Consider the following 16,701-nt stretch of genomic DNA (forward strand, 5'->3'; position numbering starts at 1 on the left):
CTCCTGTCTGGCTCGATAGGTTAGCATTTATGTCTTTATTAAGGAAGAGCCAAATTCTGATGTCTAGTCTCACTTTTTCTTCCACGAATCACTTATAAATCCAATTCTCAGTGATGTCATTCCAGACCAGAACCCACGGGAAGCCTCCAGGTGCTGCAGCGAGGAGGAGCTGGAACCCTTCTCCTCCAGGTGCCAGCTCGCACTGCTGTAGTTCTCATCTGTAGAGGACGTGGACCATTCAGGGAATCACCTGCAGCTGACAGAGGAAACTCTGAAGCCCACCAGGCCTGTACAGACTGGGGAAACACCAGTGCCTGAGGATAGTGGCTAAACTGCCAGAGAACACTGTGCTGAGGTGGAGCCTGGATGACTCTTCTGCCTCTGAGCAAAGCTGCTTGCCCTACGCACAACAGCAGTGTCTTAACATCTCTGAGTTCCCAGGTCCTCTTAGCAGCAGGCAGAGGCATTCAGAGCCCAGACCCCAAAGACATGCTGATCTGGTTTAAACTGACTGTGCTACTCATCACCCGGGAGACCTAGGCAGGTTACATTGTCTTTTTGTGCCTCAGTTTTCTCATCTATAGAATAGAGTTATTCTAGTTTCCTGTGATTGCTGTAACAAATTTACAACCTTTGTAACAAATTACCACAAATTTGGTGGCTTCAAACGACAGAAATTTATTCTCTCACAAACCTGGAGACCAAAAGTCTGAAGTCTCTATCACTGGACTGAAATAAAAGTGCAGGTGGGGCCGGACACAGTGGCTCACACCTGTAATCCCAGCACTTCAGGAGGCCAAGGTGGGCGGATCATGAGGTTAGGAGTTTGAGACCAGCCTGGCCAATATGGTGAAACCCCATCTCTACTAAAAATACAAAATTAGCCAGGCGTGGTGGCGCATGCCTGCAATCCCGGCTACTCGGGAGGCTGAGGCAGGAGAATCTCTTGAAACCAGGAGGCGGAGGTTGTGGTGAACCAAGATCATGCCATTGCACTCCAGCCTGGACAACAAGAGCGAAATTCTGTCTCAAAAAAAAACAAAAAAAAAGTGCAGGTGGGGCAGCGCTCCCTCCAGAGTCACTAAGGGGAGAATCCTTGCCTTGCCTGGCCCAGCTTCCAGCTGAGCCAGCATTCCTTGGCTTAGGCTGCAGCCCTCCAGTCTCTGCCTCCACAGTCACATTGCATTCTCCTCTTCTGTGCATTCGTAATGCCCCACATTTCTCTTATAAGGACCCTCTTGATGGCATTTAGGGCCCACCTGGGTAACTCAGGGTAACACCCCCACCTCAAGATTTTTAACTTAATCACACCTGCAAAGATCCTTTTTCCATATAAGGTCACATTTGACAGGTTTTAGGAATTTGGATCTGATCTTTTTGGAGACAGTTACTTAAGTCTACTTCAACCGTTAATAATAGTGCCAACTTCAAAGGGTTGTGGGGAGGCTCAAATGAGCCAAGGTACATAAAAAGCTTTGAATGGAGTCAGGCCCATTGAAATCACTGTGGAAGTGTTGGATTTTATTATCTCCTTTTATTTATTTATTCATTTATTTATTTATTTATTTTATTTTATTTTATTTTTTTGAGAAGGAGTAATGCTCTGTTGCCCAGGCTGGAGTGCAGTGGTATGATCTTGGCTCACAGCAACCTCTGCCTCCTGGGTTCAAGTGATTCTCCTGCCTCAGCCTCCTGAGTAGCTGGGATTACAGGTGCCCACCACCATGCCTGGCTAATTTTTGTATTTTTAGTAGAGACAAGGTTTACACCATGTTGGCCAGGCTGGTCTCAAACTCCTGACCTCAGGTGATCTGCCCGCCTCGGCCTCCCAAAGTGCTGGGATTACAGGTGTGAGCCACCATGCCTGGCCTTATTATCTCTTTTAAAAGGTAAATGGTACAGAAAGGGTAGAGCCAGGGAACTCAGGTCTGCAGATGGCTGGTGCAGAGACCTTTCTGCTAATTCTCCAAGTCTTGCTACAAAACCTACTTCTGCACTCCAGCTTCCCACTGAAAAGACCTCGGAATCAACATGACTGTCAACTCCTGCAAATCAGCACTCCCAAAATGCTCAGGCATCCTTTCAAAATGCCTGCCCTTTGGCTGTGCTTTCATTCCATCTCCATTCTCCCTCTCCATGTTTTCGCCTCAGTCTGCATTGATATTTATTTCTTCCCCACAAAGAAAACTAGATCTAGTCATAGCCAATAGAGACAGTATTGTGAGAAAGTAATTACAGGACCTGAAAGACGTATATGTTTTCTTAAACTTTGGAAAAGCAGGGGGGTGTTAGAAGGAGAGTGTATATGTGTGTTGTATATAAGTATATGTGTTTTGATAAATATAATTTTCTGTATTATCAGAATAGGCTAGATTAAATAGGCTAGATTAAGTTACTTACCCAAGGTCATACAATTTCAAATTGACCTCCAAATTTCAATGACTCATTACAGTAGTTTTTTCTTATTCATGCCCCTGCCAATACGGGTTGTAGGTAGAGAAGTCCTCTACTCCATATGGTCACTCAGGAGTCCAGGCTGATGGAGCACTGCTGGTCACTGTGGCAGAGAGACAATGTGCTTTGTCCAAAAGCACATAGCACATTGTCACTGTGCTCACAGCACATTGCCCACGCCTAACTGCAAGGGGGCTAGGAAGTCGGGGAGGGCACGTGGCTGTTTGGTGAGCCAGAAATATTTCTGGTACAGTGACAGAGAATTGAAATGTATTCCTTTTCTGTCCTAGAATAGCTTCACAGGAGAAAAAGGGTCTGAGCCATAGGAATTTACAGCTGCAGAAATATGAATGAACTGCTTCCATTCATATTTATGTCCATTCATTAAGTATAAAGGATATTATCAGACTTGCATTGCCTTTTATGATTCTACCGTAAGTACTTCCACCTATATTCCGACAGATTTTTAAAAATCAAGAAGATACCTTTTCTCCTTAATTTTTCCTGAAACAACAGGCAGACTTTATCCTAATTAGGACAAGCAATATGTGAAAGCTAAAGTTTCCCCTTTGCCACCCTCTGGGGGTGGGGGTAGAGATCATCCGCACTTGTTCACTAGTATGTCACTCCCACCCTCCCCTGCTCTCCTCAGCCTGCCCCTCCCTCCCCACAGCTGCCCATTAGTGTGTATTCAGTCCTGGCTGAAATCTGATAACTGGGTTTGCAATTCATTTTTTGAATGGAAGGTACAAAAAGCACTAAACCTGAAACTTAGAAGTAAAAGAGACTTAAGTATGTACGCCACCTCGAACCGCTTGAAATCATGTCCCCAGATCCTCTTTTCTCTCCAATTTGCAGAGTCCCAGTTAAAGCATTGCTCCTCTGAGCACTGAGGACTTGATAAAGGGACTCTCAGAGGCAGTGGAGAGAGGTCTGCTCTGCATCTAATTTGGGCCAAAGGAGTAAAGTGTCTATGACCCTTACAGTGGGGATGGGTATGGAGTTATTTCCCAGGACACCTGATTCCATATAAACCCCAATCATACCTTCAGCTGAATAAATGATAGCATGACCCTCATGTGGAGCCCTACAAGATGTTTTGATGTTTGGGCTAGAAATTGCTGAATTTAGAATGTCAGGTTTCCAGATCTGTGATTCTAAAAGAGAGAACAGTCAAGAAAAAAAAAGAGGGAGCTTCTCAGAAATAAAATTCCAAGCAGAGAAATATGAATGGGTCTATTGTTGAGGAAACAGCACCTTTGGAAGCCGACGTGAATCCTGCTGGTTCTGCCCGGTGATCTCTCTTTCTTGGATCAGGCCTGCTTCCTCCTGGTGTCCTGCAGGCCTGGAGTGAGGTCCTGTTCCCGTCCTCATCAGACCTACACCCACTATGCTTTTGGTTTGTCTCTCCTCCAAATCCCTGGCTGAGGTGGACAGTCCTGAGGCTCAAATTTTTTCCTGCCACTCCTACAAATCTGCATCCAACCCCTTGGGCATAAGGTATTTTATTGGCAATTCACTGAGAAAGACAGAAGAGGGTCAGACATATGCAATGATGAAGAAATCCCAGAGGCGGCCAACACCTCAGAGCCTCAAAGCAGCCATTCCCACAGGGGACACCAAGGTCGGCTGCCCCTGTCCCTACCCCCTCCTTCCTTGTCCCCTTTGCTCCACCACAGCCTCCCCCTGCTCCAGACACCTGGATGGCTCTCCTCAGGGTGGGAGTGGCTGTCCAGGTGTGGAAGACAGGAGTGAAAGCACAGGTGCCATTGGAGTGTCCCAGATGATGATTCACATCTCAGGGAACTTCAGGTGAGAGGTTTATCTTCAATGAGAGATTTTCTCCCCAAAGGAAAGTTACCCTTAGGTGCTTCCTCATAGGACCTTAAAGGATAAATACAATTTACAGAGAGCTCATCAGGGAGCTTACATTTTAAAGGTGGGAGGAGGGAGGCAGAACAGAACAGCACGATAAAGAGGCCATGGGGCCTTCAGCCTAAGTGGTACTTGCCAACTCAGATGCCCAGAGCAGGCCATGCAACAAGACAGAGCTGCCCCAGGTCCATATGGCATCTCTGGGTCATTGATGCAATGGGGCCCTTCTGCTGGGACAGGCATCCCCGTGTTGGGGCCACTGCACGGCAGGCAGAGCCTGGGCACCTTCCAGGCCCCGGTACCAAGGCAAGGAGCCTCGCACGTGACACACCTGCTCTCTGTGTGCGGTGCCCGGGTATGGCAGCAGGGAGGACTGTGGAGTTCACTTTCACTAGGGCTGTCACCCAGCCACATGCCCTATGGGCCTGACGTTGTCAGATCTTTCCGTTTTGCAAGAGACACTGAGGTCCAGACTCTAATAGGAACTCTCCTGATTTATAAACATAGGTGATTGTTTCAAATATTTTAAATTTTAAACATCACGTGGGTCCAATGAAACAATGAGTGGCTTCCGAAGCAGAAGGTCAGGGAATCCAGGCCCCGAGTGTGCTCAGGCTTGAGGGAAAGCCCTTACGGTGACAGCGGTGGGGTTCCAGAGTGTGAGGCAGAGAAGAAAGGCAAGTGAAGAAGCTCTAGGCCTTTCGCTCGGGGTGGACCAGGAAGAAAACGAACTGTGGGAATGCTCTGCTTTTTCTTGTTTCTGTGCCTTCTATTATGAGGAAGGCTGGAGGCTGGGCCTGGTGGCACATGCCTGTCATCTCAGGATGATTGCTTGAGCCCAGGAGTTCAAGACAAGCCTGAGCAACATAACAAGACCCCGTATACAAAATATATAGGCATGGTGGCATGCACCTGTAGTTCTAGCTACTCAGAAGGCTGAGGTGGGAGGATGGCTTGAATCCAGGAGTTTGAGGCTACAGTGAGCTGTGATCACATCATTGCACTCCAGCCTGGGAGACAGAGCAAGACTCCATCTCTAAAAAATAAAAATAAAAAAGAGGAGGGCCAGAGAGGGTGGAACAGGCTAAGAGTGAAAGGAAGGTTCACGCTGAAGTAGCACTCAGCTTCTGCAACAGTCCAGACTTCTGGCCTAGCAAGGCCATCATAAGAGCTGACACATTAGTGTAGACAAAATGGCAGACACCATTTTAGGCATTTCAACTCATTTAATCCCATCAACATCCCTATTCAACAGGTCTTGCTACAATCCTCACTTTACAGATTAGTACATTGAGGCACGGAGAGGTTAAATCACTTGCCCAAGGTCACACAGCTAGCAATTGGCAGAGCTGGGATTTGCACCCAGGCAGTCTGGCTCCAGAGCTCATGTTCTTAGCCACTACCTCCGCTCAGCGTGAGAAACACGGCAGACAATGCTCGGCTTCAGGGCCATCTTTGAGAATCCTGAGGAAACAGAAGGAACCAGAAGACTGCAGAGAGACATGATGTGTCCTGATTTTTTATTTTAAAAAGCTTTAAATAAAGTATAATCATATAAAAATACAGACAATAATACAATGACATACCCGCGTACCCACCACCCAGCTTAAGACGTAAACATTTCAGTTATTTGTTGCCTGTGGCCCTTCTACACCCATTTCCCTTGCTCCCTCCTCACCTCCCTGCCTGTTTGTACAATTTTGCCACATCCGTGTATATTCATAAATGGCATATCAAATAGTTGGGCAAGTTTTAAAACTTTATATAAATGGTACTACACACACACACACACACACACACATTTTTTGAGACAGGGTCTCAGTCTATCACCCAGCAGACTGGAGTGCAGTGGTATGCTCACAGCTCACTCCAGCCTCAACCTCCAGGGCTCAAGTGATCCTCCCACCTCAGCCTCCCCAGCGCTGGGACAACGAGCATGCACCACCACACCTAGCTAATTTTAATATTTTTTGTACCTAGTTTCACCTTGTTGCACAGGCTAGTCTCAAACTCCTGGGCTCAAGCAATCCACCCACCCACCTCAACCTCTTGAGTAGCTGGGACCACAGGCTCACACCACCACATCCAGCTAATTTTTAATGTTGTTGTTGAAACGGGAGTCTCATTATGTTGCCCAGGCTATTCTCAAACTTCTGGGCTCAAGTGATCCTCCCACCTCGACCTCTCAAAGTGCTGGGATTACAGGTGTGAACCACCATGCTCAACTGTACTATATTTTATGCAGCTCATTTAATCCCTGCAGCAACATATGTAACTCATTTATGCCTTCAGCAACATATGTTTTTTGAACCCTGTGGTTTTGAGATTGATCTATGTGACACAGGAATTTTACATTCATTTATTTTTGTGCACTTTTTTATTGGAGCATAATATCCATTAATAAAATTCACAAATCTTAAAGGTGCAGCTTAAGGAATTTTTCAAAGTGGTTACACCTGTGGAACCATTATTTGTTTAAAAAAATTAAGCAGCCGGTTACCAGGACTTAGAAGCTTTCCTTGCACCCCCTTTCATGTTCATTCATTTAAATTGCTAAGTAGTATTCCATTGTATAAACATATTATTTCTTAATCCGGTTTTTAATTGATAAACATGTAAGTTGTTTGCACCGTTTCTCTTAATAAACAACGCTGTTGGAACATTTGAGCTTATTTCAGGTGCGTACCCGGGCGTTGTCTCACTGAGGGGTGGGGTCTGCAGCTTCACTTGCTGTTGCTCGCCAGAAAGTCCCGATTCTCACTCCACTGCAGTGTGTAAGGATTCCCTTCCTCCACATCCTCACAGCGCTCAGAACTGCCAGACTTATAGAGTTCCTAACATAAAGGGTGTGAAATGGTTGCTCATCCTGATTTTAATTCATGCTTCCCTGATTACAAATGAAGTTGACCATGTTTTTGTATTTTTATGGGCCGTTCAGTTTTCGTCTTCTGTGAATTGCTTATTCATGTCCTTTGCCAGTTTTTCTATTGGGTTGTTTATCTTTTTCCTCTTGATTTACAGGGGTTCTCTATATAATCTGGGTACTATTCTCACATCAGTTATAGATCAAGGTGTGGTGCTTTACTTCAGTTTCCCAAAGAGGGAAGAGGATTAGTTTTATGAGCTATAGGCCATTGAGTTTGTAATAAATTTCTAGCAAAATTCTAAAACAGATTATTAAGTGGATGATTTGTGAGCACTGAGAATGGAAAGTCGTGATCACTGGGAGAGACCCAAATGACAAGAAACAAGTCATTCCGGACTCTCAGCCTTGCCTTGGTAGGATTTCAACTTCCAATCACTGCCATTTGGGTGACACTCTTAACTTATGTGCCACAAAGTGCCTTACATACATCATCTCACAGCAGCCTCTGAGCCTGCTATCATCTTCATCTTTATTTTACAGACAAGAAGAGTGAGGCTCTAAGTTACTCAGCAGCACAGTGAATGAGGAAGCAGCCTGGCCTGGTAGACCAGGGAGTGCTGATGTATCTGTGCTGCAATTTCAGCAAGGCCTTGAACCTTGGTGTTGTCAACATGTGGAGAATTGTGGACTGAATCATAGACATTAGATGGGTACAGTTACTGTGTTCTGTAAGTGTTGGTCTTACAAGAATTTTCTAGAGACCTGCACCTGGGCTCTGCTCTGATCTAGTCAATAAGCTCACCAATGTCTTCTTAGAAAGCAGAGACAAGGCTGGGTGCAGTGGTTCACACCTGTAATCCCAGCACTTTGGGAGGCCAGGGCAGGAGGATTGCTTTAGCCCAGGAGTTTGAGACCAGGCTGGGCAGCATAGCAAGAACCTGTCTGTACCAAAAAAAAAAAAAAAAAAAAAAAGTAGGGTGTGGTGGCACACGCCCATGGTCCCAACTACTTGGGAGATTGAGTTGGGATGATCCCTTGAACCCAGGAGGTTGAGACAGCAGTCAGCCATGATTGTGCCACTGTACTCCAACCTGAGTGACAGAGTGAGGCCCTATCTCAAAAACAAAAGGGGAGTTGGGGATAAAACACAAGATAGCTGAAAGAAGCAACTAGTGTGTGTGTGCCACTATCATGAGGAGAAATAGATGGAGGGAGTAAATACAGCACCTTCAACTGAAACACCCAGGTACATGCATTTGAATTTGTTATGAAAACAACTCAACCCATAGAAAACTGAGAAAAGCAAGGCAAGATGACTGCACAGCCAGGAACAACATGGAGCCAGGGGAGCCTCCCCTGCCTAGGGAAGTGGTGAGTGAATGAGCAACCCCAGGGACCCACCTTTGCCCATGGATCTTTGCAACCCTAAGGTCAGAAAATCCCCTTGTGAACCCACTCCACCAGGGCCTGCAGTCTCACATGTGGAGCTATGTGGAGTCTTGGGAGAGCAGCTGCCCAGGCACATGTGGAGCCCCAGGAGCTTTAGATACCTGGGCTTCCTGGCAAAAGTGACTGTAACCCTAGCAAAATGGGAGGTTAGAACCTGGTACATACCCATAAGAAACGGGCTGAATCCAGAGGGCTGAGCAGCAATGGTCTGCAGACCCTGCTTCCATTGCACCTTGCAGGATAAGACCCACTTGTTTGGAACTCCAGCCAGCCATGGGTAGCAACATTACATCTCCCTGGATGGAGCTCCCAGGGAAAGGGGTGGCAGCCATCTTAGCTGTTTAGCAGCCTTAGCTGTTCTTGCCTTCAGGCTTTGGAGAGTCTGAGGCAACAGGGGGCTGGTGCAGGCCTCCAGCACAGCACAGCTGTTCTACAAAAATGTGATCAGACTACTTTTTTACACAGGTGTCCAAGCAATTTCATGAAAATTAAACAACTGGCTCCTGAATGACTTTTGGGTAAGTAATGAAGTTAAGGCAGAAATCAAGAAGTTCTTTGGAATTAAGGAGAACAAAGATAGAACATACCAGAATCTCTGAGACACAGCTAAGGCAGTGTTAAGGGGAAATCTATAGTATTAAATGCCCACATCAAAAAGTTAGAAAGATCTCAAATTAACAACCTAATATCACAACTAAAAGAACTAGAGAAGCAAGAGCAAACCAACCCCAACGCTAGCAGAAGACAAGAAATAACCAAAATCAAAGCTGAACCAAAGGAGATCAAGACACAAGAAACCTTCAAAAGATCAACAAACCCGAGCTGTTTTTTTGAAAAAATTAATAAGATAGGCCATTAGCTAGATTAATAAAGAAGAAAAGAGAGAAGATCCAAATGAACACATTGAGAAATGACAAACGGGATGTCACCACTGACCCAACAGAAATACAAACAACCATCAGACTGCTTGAAACACCTCTGTGTACACAAACTAGAAAACCTAGAAGAGATGGATAAATTTCTGGACACAGAGACCTTCCCAAGACTGAGCCAGGAAGGAATTGATTCACTGAACAGACCAATAATGAGCTCTGAAATTGAATCAGTAATAAATGGCCTACCAACTAAAAAAGCCCAGAACCAAATGGATTCACAGACAAATTCTACCAGATGTACACAGATGAGCTGGCAGCATTCCTACTGAAACTATTCCAAAAAATTGAGGAGAGGCTCCTCCCCCAACTCATTCTATGAGGTCAGCATTATCCTGATACCAAAAGCTGGCAGAGACACAACAAAAAAAGAAAACTTCAGACCTTGATGAACGTCGATGTACATATCCTTGATGAATGTAGATGTAAAAATCTTCAACAAAATACTTGCCAACTGAATCCAGCAGCACATTGAAAACCTAATCCACCACAATCAAGTAGGCTTTATCCCTGGGATGCAAGGTTGGTTCAACTTATACAAATCAATAAATGTGATTCATCACATAAACACAACTAAAGACAAAAACCACATGATTATCTCAATAAACGCAGAAAAGACTTTTGATAAAATTCAACAGTCCTTCGTGTTAAAAACTCTCAATAAACTATGTATTGAAGGAACATACCTCAAAATAATAAAAGCCATCTATGACAAACCCACAGTCAACATCATACTAAATAAGCAACAGCCGGAAGCATTCCCCTTGAAAACCTGCACAAGACAAGGATGCCCTCTCTCACTTCTCCTATTCAACATAGTATTGGAAGTCCTGGTCACAGCAATCAGGCAAGAGAAAGAAATAAAGGGCATTCAAACAGGGAGAAAGTCAAACTATCCCTGTTTGCAGATGACATGATCCTGTATCTAGAAAACCCCATTGTTTCAGCCCAAAAGCTTTTAAAAAAAAAAATTTCCATAGGTTATAGGGGTACAGGTGGTGTTTGGTTACATGAGTAAGTTCTTTAGTGGTAATCTGTGAGATTTTGGTGCACCCATCACCCAAGCAGTATACACTGCACCATATTTATAGTCTTTTATCCCTTGCCCCCCTCACACCCTTCCCCACAAAGCCCCAAAGTCCATTGTATCATTCTTATGCCTTTGCATCCTCATAGCTTAGCTCCCACATATAAGTGAGAACATATGGTGTTTGGTTTTCCATTCCTGAGTTGCTTCACTTAGAATAATAGTCTCCAGTCTCATCCAGGTCACTGCAAATGCTGTTAATCCATTCCTTTTTATGGCTAAGTAGTATTCCATCATATATGTGTGTGTGTGTGTGTATATATATATCACAGTTTCTTTATCCACTCGTTGATTGATGGGCATTTGGGTTGTTTCCACGATTTTGCAATTAAAAATTGTGCTGCTATAAACATGAATGAAGTATCTTTTTCGTGTAATGACTCCTTTTCCTCTGGGTAGATACCCAGTAGTGGGATTGCTGGATCAAATGGTAGTTCTACTTTTAGTTCTTTAAGGAATCTCCACACTGTTTTCCATAGTGGCTGTACTAGTTAACACCAACATCTACTGTTTTCTCATTTTTTTATTATGGCCATTCTTGCAGCAGTAAGGTGATATCACATTGCGGTTTTGACTTGCATTTCCCTGATCATTAGCAATGTTGAGCATTTTTTCATATGTTTGTTGGCCATTTGTGTATCTTCTTTTGAGAATTGTCTGTTCATGTCCTCAGCCCACTTTTTGGTGGGATAGTTTGTTCTTTTCTTACTGATTTGTTTGAGTTCATTGTAGATTCTGGATATTAGTCTTTTGTCAGACGTATAGATTGTGAAAATTTTCTCCCACTCTGTCGATTGTCTGTTTACTCTGCTGACTGTTCCTTTTGCTGCGCAAAAGCTCTTTAGTTTAATTAGGTCCCAGCTATTTATCTTTGCTTTTATTGCATTTGCTTTTGGGTTGTTGGTCATGAAATCCTTGTCTAAGCCAATGTCTAGAAGGGTTATTCCAATGTTATCTTCTAGAATTTTTATAGTTTCACAGGTCTTAGATTTAAGTCCTTCATCCATCTTGAGTTTATTTTTGCATAAGGTGAGAGATGAGGATCCAGTTTCATTCTCCTACATGTAGCTGGCCAATTATCCCAGTACCATTTGTTGAAAAGGGTGTCCTTTCCTCACTTCATGTTTTGTTTGCTTTGTCAAAGATCAGTTGGCTGTAAGTATTTGGTTTTATTTCTGGGTTCTCTATTCTGTTCCATTGGTCTATGTGCCTATTTTTATACCAGTACCACGCTGTTTTGGTGACGCCTTATAGTATACTTTGAAATCAGGTAGTGTGATGCCTCTAGATGTGTTCTTTTTGCTTAGTCTTTCTTTGGCTATGTGGGCTCTTTTGTTGGTTCCATATGAATTTTAGAATCGTTTTGCCTAATTCTGTGAAGAATGATGGTGGTATTTTGATGGAGATTGCACTGAATTTGTAGATTGCTTTTGGCAGTATGGTCTTTTTCACAATATTGATTCTACCCACCCATGAGCGTGGGATGTGTTTCAATTTGTTTGTGTCATCTGTGATTTCTTTCAGCAGTGTTTTGTAGTTTTCCTTGTAGAGGTCTTTTGCCTCCTTGGTTAGGTATATTCCTAAGTGTTTTATTTTTTGGCAGCTATTGTAAAAGGGGTTGAGTTCTTGATTTGATTCTCTGCTTGATTGTTGTTGGTGTATAGAAGAACTACTGATTTGTGTACATTAATCTTATATCCAGAAACTTTGTTCAATTCTTTTATCAGTTCTAGGAGCTTTCTGGAGGAGCCTTTAGAGTTTTTGAGGTAAACAATCATATCATCAGCAAATAGTGACAGTTTGACTTCCTCTTTACCAATTTGGATGCCCTTTATTTTTTCCTCTTGTCTGATTGCCCTGACTAGGACTTTCAGTACTATGTTGAAGAGGAACGGTGAGAGTGAACATCCTTGTCTTGTTCCAGTTCTCAGGGGGGATGTTTTCAACTTTTCCATTATGCTGGCTGTGGGTTTGTCATAGATGGCTTTTATTACATTAAGGTATGTCCTTGTATGCCAATTTTGCTGAGAGTTTTAATCGTAAAGCAATGCTGGATTTTGTCTAATGCTTTTTCTGCATCTATTCAGATGATCATGTGATTTTTGTTTTTAATTCTGTTTGTGTGGTGTATCACATTTATTAGCTTGAGTATGTTAAACCATCCCTGCATCCCCAGTATGAAACCCACTTGATCATGGTGGATTATCTTTTTGTTATGTTTTGGATTCAATTAGCTAGTATTTTGTTAAGGATTTTAGCATCTATGTTCATGAGGGATATCAGTCTGTAGTTTTTTGGTTATGTCCTTTCCTGGTTTTGGTATTAGGGTGATGCTGGCTTCATAGAATGAATTAAGGAGGGTTCCCTCTTTATCCTGTGGAATAGTATTAGTAGGATTAGTATCAATTCTTCTTTGAATGTCTGGTAGAATTCTGCTGTGAATCCGTCTGGTCCTGGACTTTTTTTGGTTGGTAATTTTTTAATTAGTGTTTCAATCTTGTTGCTTGTTATTGGTCTTTTCAGGGTATCTAATTCTTCCTGATTTAAGCTAGGAGAATTGTATTTTTCCAGGAATTTATCCATCTCTTCTAGGTTTTCTAGTTTATGTGCATAAAGGTGTTCATAGAAGCCTTGAATAATCTTTTGTATTTCAGTGGTGTCAGTTGTAATGTCTCCTGTTTTATTTCTTATTGAGGTTATTTGGATTTTCTGTCTTCTTTTCTTGGTTAATCATGCTAATGGTCTATCAATTTTATTTATCTCTTCAAAAACCAGCTTTTGTTTCATTTATGTTTTTTAATTTTTTGTTGTTGTTGTTGTTGTTTCTATTTCATTTAGTTCTGCTCTGATCTTGGTTATTTCCTTTCCTCAGCTGGGTTTGGGTTTGGTTTGTTCTTGTGTCTCTAGTTCCTTGAGGTGTGACCTTAGATTGCCAGTTTGTGTTCTTTCAGACTTTTTGATGTCGGTGTTTAGGGCTATGAACTTTCCTCTTAACACCACATTTGCTGTATCCCAGAGGTTTTCATAGGTTGTATTACCATTGTCATTCAGTCCAAAGAATTTTTAAATTTCTATCTTGATTTTGTTTTTGACCCAGTGATTATTCCAGAGCAGGTTATTTAATTTCCAAGTATTTGCATGGTTTTGAGGGTTCCTTTTGGGGTTGATTTCCAGTTATTCCACTGTGGTCTGAGAGAGTGCTTGATATAATTTCAATTTTCTCATATCTACGGAGGCTTGTTTTGTGGCCTATCATATGGTTTATCTAGGAGAAAGTTCCATGCACTGTTGAATCGAAGGTGTATTCTGTGGTTGTTGGATGGGAGGTTCTGTATGTATCTGTTAAGTCCATTTGTTCCAAGGTATAGTTTAAATTCATTATTTTTTTGTTGACTTTCTGTCTTGATGACCTGTCTAATGCAGTCAGTGGAGTATTGAAGTTCCCGCATTATTATGTTGCTGTCTATCTCATTTCTTAGGTCTATTAGTAATTGTTTTATAAATTTGGGAGCTCCAGTGTTAGGTGTATATATGTTTAGGATTGTGATATTTTCCTGCAGGACAAGGCCTTTTACCATTATATAATGTCCCTTTTTGTCTTTTTTAACTTCTGTTGCTTTCAAGTTTCTTTTGTCTGACATAAGAATGGCTACCCCTGCTTGCTTTTGGTGTCCATTTGCATGAAATGCCTTTTTCCACCTCTTTACTTTATCTGAGTCCTTACTTGTTAGGTGAGTCTCTTGAAGGCAGCAGATAGTTAGTTGGTGAAGTCTTATCCATTCCACAGTTCTATATCTTTTAAGTGGAGCATTTAGGCCATTTACATTCAATGTTAGCATTGAGATGTGAGATACCATTCCATTTGTCATACTATTTGTTGCCTGTGTACCTTTTGCTTTTTAAATTGTATTTTGTTTTATAGGTCCTGTGAGATGTATGCTTTAAAGAGGTCCTGTTTTGATGTGTTTCCAAGATTTGTTTCAAGATTTAGAGCTCCTTTTAGCAGTTCTTGTAGTGGTGGCTTGGTAGTTTCAAATTCTCTCAGCATTTGTTTGTCTGAAAAAGACTATCTTTCCTTCATATGTAATGCTTAGTTTTGCTGGATACAAAATTCTTGGCTGATAACTGTTTTTTTTGACGAGGCTGAAGATAGGGCCCCAATCTCTTTTAGCCTGTAGGATTTCTGCTGAGAAATCTGCTGTTACTCTGATAGGTTTTCCTTTATATGTTACCCGGTGCTTTGGTCTCACAGCTCTTAAGCCTAGGCAATGATCTTTTTGCAATGAATTTCCCAGGTGTTCTTTGTGCTTCTTGTATTTGGATGTCTAGGTCTCTAGCAAGGCCAGGGAAGTTTTACTCCATTTTTCCCCCAAAATATGTTTCCCAAACTTTTAGGTTTCTGTTCTTCCTCAGGAACACTAATTATTCTTAGGCTTGGTCATTTAACATAATCCCAGACTTCTTGGAGGCTTTGTTCATATTTTCTTATTCTCTTTTCTTTGTCTTTGTTGGATTGGGTTAATTCAAAGACCTTGTCTTCAAGCTCTGAATTTCTTTCTTCTACTTGTTCAATTCTATTGCTGAGACTTCCAGTACATTTTGCATTTCTACAGGTGTGTCCAATGTTTCCTGAAGTTTTGATTGTTTTTTCTTTATGCTATTTATTTCCTTGAATATTTCTCCCTTCACTTCTTATATCATTTTTTTGATTTCCTTCCATTGGGCTTTGCCTCCCTGTTTAGCTTAATAACCTCTTGAATTCTTTTTCAAGTAAATCAGGGATTTCTTCTTGGTTTGGATACATTGCTGGTGAGATAGTGTGATTTTTTTAGGGGTGTTAAAGAGCTTGTTTTGCCATATTGCCAAAGTTGGTTTTCTGGTTTCTTCTCATTTGGGTTGGCTTTGTCAGATGGAAGGTCTAGGGCTGAAGGCTGTTGTTCAGATTCTTTTGTCCCATGGGGTGTTCTCTTGATGTGTAGTACTCTCCCCATTTTCCTATGGATGCGGCTTCCTGAGAGCCAAGATGTAGTGATAGTTATTTCTCTTCTGAGTCTAGCTACCCAGCAAGTCTACCAGGCTCTGGGCTGGTACTGGCATTTGTCTGCACAGATTCCTGTGATGTGAACCATCTATGGGTCTCTCAGCCATGGATACCAGCACCTGTTCTGGTGGAGGTGGCAGGGGAGTGAAATGGACTCTGCAAGGTTTCTTAGCTTTGGTGGTTTAATACTCTATTTTTGTGCTGGTTGGCCTCCTACTGGGAGATGGCGCTTTCCAGAGAGCATCTGCATAGTAGTGTGGTGAGGGCTCGGCAGTAAGCAGAGTCCTGGAACTCCCAAGAGTATATGCCCTTTGTCTTCAGCTACCAGGGTGGGACCATCAGGTGGGGGCAGGGCTAGGTAAGTCTGAGCTCAGTCTCTCCTTGGGCAGGTCTTGCTGCGGCAGCTGTAGGGGATAAGGGTGAGGTTCCCAGGTCAATGGAGTTGTGAACCTAGGAGGATTATGGCTGCCTCTCCTGAGTCCTGCAGGTTATCAGGGAAGTGGAAAAAGCCAGCAGTCACAGGCCTCACCCAGCTCCCACACAATCCAAAGGGCCAGTCTCACTTCCATCATGTCCCCCCTAGCAGCACAAGTCTGTTTCCAGGCAGTGGGCAGTGGGCAGTGGGCAAGCAGAGCTGAGAACTTGCCTCAGGCTACATGCCTCCCGGCTGCAAAAGAAAAAGGCTTTATTTAGTTCTCCCCTCACCCCCACCCCCAGGTCTGCACACCAGATTCGTGCCCTCCCCCGAGTTCTGGCCAGGAGGCTTCTCAACAGGTTCGAATTGTTACAAAGTTCAGCTGGAGACTTCCTTCTCCCTGTGGTATTTTTCCTGCACTGCTGGCCATCCTCCCAAAGGATCCCTCTGGTGCCAGGCAGGAATGGCCTGCTTGGGACCCAGTGAGCTCCCAGGGCCTTTCCCACTGCTTCCTCCACCCCTGTATTTCACTCGGCTCTCTAAATTGACTCAAGCTCAGGGTAAGGTCAGAATCTTCTCCTG

This window comes from Pongo abelii, chromosome 3 (genome assembly GCF_028885655.2).
Source record: "Pongo abelii isolate AG06213 chromosome 3, NHGRI_mPonAbe1-v2.0_pri, whole genome shotgun sequence".
Classification (NCBI taxonomy): Eukaryota; Metazoa; Chordata; class Mammalia; order Primates; family Hominidae; genus Pongo; species Pongo abelii.